Below are 4,181 nucleotides of genomic sequence, written 5' to 3'. Positions count from 1 at the left end.
AAAAAATCATCTTTCAGACTGGAGTACAGTTAGATGGTCATGTGACTTTTACCAGCCATCTTCCAGTTTTGGAAACGGCCTATTTTCGGGGAACGCTTTGGTCGAAATCTCTCTAGGATGATAAAAAGTGATCTCCTCTTGTGGGAGGTGTAATCTGGCTCTCTGTTTCAATTGCAAGTTTAAATGATGAGTCTGGATGAAGCATTATTGTCTCTGCACTCTAACTGTGGAGGATCCAGCCAGTGGCTGCATTCCATATCTTAGTTCATCCTATTGGATGGTTTGGTCAGAATAATGTGACCTTGAACACCTTCAGAGAGCAATGTTTGGATGTGGCTCCTGTGCTAAATATACTATTTCATCTTCAGATAAAAGAATTTCAACCTAGAGAACAGAAGAGATGCATTTGCTTGTAGGAAAGCAAACGTGCTGCTGCAATGCCTGATCTGTTGAATGGTAATCCTAGTGAATGCAAATCTAATGAGATACGCGTACGACACACAGGGCACTTGCGTGAGAACGGGAAAGTTAGTGGAAGCAGAGACCAAGATTTGGTTGCATGATATGAGCTCCATTATCCCAGCGCGAAGAAATTTTCAGCCTGAAACTTCGACTAACAAGTCAAGTAAGGGGCAGTCCTACTCCTATCTGATAGACGAAAGCTTTCGTGTGATTAAACAACAACTTGGTTCATTGTTGTGTCGGGCAACCGTCCCTTACTCTAACCATACTTTCCTAGGGGGTTTTCAGTGCCACACTGTACCATGTATAATCAAATATCTTGTTCATCGTTTCAGTGATCCAGTTGGTGCGGCCTGTTATCACTTGTTTCGACATTCACTTTGGAACCAGTTGAACTTGAAAGCGAATTACACTAGGATAGAAATTACGAAAGGCTTGCCACACATTGTAACCATTTTTCAGCTTTTTTAGTTTATTATTTCCCATGTTTACTAATCCTCCTACAGAACTACTCAGCTCCTTGAAAATATCAGTTTTACCGATCCTTCAGATGTCTTCTTGGAAGGGTGACACGTTGATATGCTTTCTGATCCTTGCCTGCGAGTCACTTGTACAGGCCTGTTGTTGCAATTCATTGTCCCGCATTCCAGGAAAATACTTGACTTGATAGTTAACAAATTCAGTTTTAGCCATGATCAACCTGTACAGTTCAGTAGCACCGACGTCTGTTTTGTGATCTGCTATGAAATCAGCGTGCAAGTGGTGACGTCCGGGATGAAAACCCCTTTGAACTTTATGTGATTCCTCTACTTCATAAGGGTCAAACTTCGATAAAGCTTGCAGAGGGGCGAGAATTCTCCTTGGGCTGTTTGCTTGAACAGTATTTTTTACTGGATGATAGCATCAGTTGAATTCGACGTATAATTAGTTAGCCGACTGCCAATTTGCCTACTGCCCTGTCCGTCACAGCCGGGTTTTTTACTTTTTTATTTTTTGCTACTTTTATTTGCTAGTAGCAAACAAAATCAATGATAGTTCAATCGAATCATGCATTGTTCTTCCAGCAGTTGCACAAATAGGGTTGGTGAAAAGACACAAAACGACCCATGCGGCTTCCAATTTTTCGGAAAGACAGAAGTGGTTTCACATACGAACTTCCACTTCATCACCACAAGGAATCATGCTTTGTCTACAATAAAAAGGGGAAGTTAGCATGGTCTGCGCTGCATCTGGATGCCCTGAGAAAACTGTGTGAAATGCTTCAGCTATATTTGGGTGCCGCTAGATAAGGTTTGAAAGGATCGAAGGAGGTGAGAATTCACATGATGAGTGAGGCCTGGTAGAGTGACCTTTAAGCTTAGAAAATAAAATCAACTAGACGAAAACTGACAGGCTTCTAGAGTTTTTCGTAAGTTCTCGCAAATTAAAGAGTTACGTTTAATATTATTTTCTTAAGAGTTGCGTTCACCTTATCGACAGCCACTAGCACCTCACCAAGGCGAATGAGCAACACTCATCAGCCTTCCTCAGTGCTCGGTGTTGTGAAGAAGGTAACTCGCTAACCTTGTGAGTTTTGCATTGTGTCCGAATATTGGCAGTGAATTCTGCCACTAACCTCAATGGAGGTGTGGTAAACTGGGTCGAGAAAGATTTATGCCGTATAATCTCGGGAAGAAATTAATCAGTGGCTGTAGCTCAGCCAGTCCTTGCTTTTTATTTACTGGTTTTTGCATCCTTCCTGCAACTTTTCAGGTTATCTTGGACTGTGAATGGGCTGAACGATTCCCTCTCTACAAACGCTATGGTGCTGGTGATGTGGAAAGCACCACCTCCAAACGTGAGACCCATGAAGTTGGTTGGTGTTCACGCAAAAGCTGGCCGTTTGGTCCATGAAACAGAGACTTTCTGAACATCAACGATACTTTGAATTCGTGGCTGACAACTATCGATCCGAACTCATGATGACCTTGATGATTAAACCGAAGTATCATCCAATTTACATGAATTGTCGATTGCCAAATAAACGAAGGGGTGCTAGTATGCACCAACAACTTACTGGCAAGTGACGAACTCAGCCAAGAATACTTCAAGCTGGATCCCATCAGGCCAGACTCCGTAAATACAATATGTCACCTGACTCCTAATTTATATAAACTACTACATTTCGAAAAATAACCCGGGCTTTCATTATTTTAGCAGTGATAAGCCTAGCTGATCCTCTTTTCTTGAGTCATTTCAAACTAAGGGGCCCCGTAGGTTCTCAGAATTATTGTGAATTTGATACAAGTGTATTTCCTCACGTCTTTGTTGCAAGTCACTTTCTGTTATATCTTTGATACCATCACTTGATTTTTTTGGCTACAATGCAGTTCCTAAAACTTGTATACTGACGTGAAAAGGATGGTAACCAAAAGATGTGATACTAATTGACTTTTCATTGGATGAACGGTAACTGATTGGTTTGATTGTCCACTCAAACGAAAGTTCCAATTTCCTCCGCTACTTTTTTAATAAACAATATATGATTCATGTTGACTGCAAACACTAGACGGCTGATTGAAACCGTGGAACAACAAAACATGCTAAGCTTCGATTTCCATTGACGCAGTCAATGTGACGACTTACAGTCTCAAGAGCCGTTTACGTTGGACAATCGCCTCTTCTAATTTTCGCACATTTCGGATCAATAGTGGCATCAGGCGATCTGCTGCACGGATAAGCTGAATTTTAGCGCGGATACGCTCATCTGCGTGGAGGGTATAGAAAGGAATACAGGCAACATTGATGCGATTTCCAGGAAGAGAAATTGCGATCAAATATGGTACGGAAATGTTTGGCAATGAATATTGGTCTTGGTACTGCCCGGTACGGTACTCTTTTGTTGGAATGATCCTCCCCAGTACCATGTGCCTTTGGAACCTGTGAGCTATTTTGACCCCAGTAGACAGGTTAACCAAAGTTTTGTGGCCACACCGGCTGCGGAGTGATTCGTCAAATTCATTCGTGCGCTTGATTAGATGAGATAAAAGCAGACACAGTTGAAGAGGGGCCGTGAGAAGGGTGCAGATCGCAGGTGTACTCTGACGCTCTGGAGGTTTTGAAAGCCTTACTGTACGTCTGCTAAGCACAAACCCTTTGTCCAGCAACCCTTACCTTGATGGTTAATTTTTGGACAAAATTGAAGCTAACCATTATAATATCTTAAACTTGCTACCTGAATTTTTCGCTCAACTAATCGACTGTGAAATCAGTGAACACCACCAAGCTGACCGGTTAGTGATTTGAAACCGTCTGGAACTTTACTGACTACTACAAACAGTCATACGCAAATAGCATAAATATTCGTTTAGTAATGTTTGCTTTGTATGGATCTGGAGTTGTTCCGTCTATTCGATCGACAGTCGTAGCTTCTCAGGCGTTGGAGAGACCTGGACTGTCACAGACAAGCGAGGAACACTGAATGACATTGGCAAAAGTTCTCATCAGTCGTCCTGCATCATGGGACTGTCATATCCTCTGATTCAATGTGACTTTTGTACGTTTGAGTTTTTTCTGAATGATTCTCAGAGACCTCGATTCTGCATTGACACTGTCTGTCCGTGTTCGGAGGCCAGCCGTCCTTAATAACCGAACATCACATCATTTGGACGGATGTGTCGCGCGCAGGACACGGACCAAACGAAGGCATGCTCGGATTGGTCAGAATGCCAGCCAATCCG

Source organism: Opisthorchis viverrini (assembly GCF_000715545.1).
Source record: "Opisthorchis viverrini unplaced genomic scaffold opera_v5_121, whole genome shotgun sequence".
Lineage (NCBI taxonomy): Eukaryota > Metazoa > Platyhelminthes > Trematoda > Opisthorchiida > Opisthorchiidae > Opisthorchis > Opisthorchis viverrini.
This window is presented reverse-complemented; position numbering follows the sequence as displayed.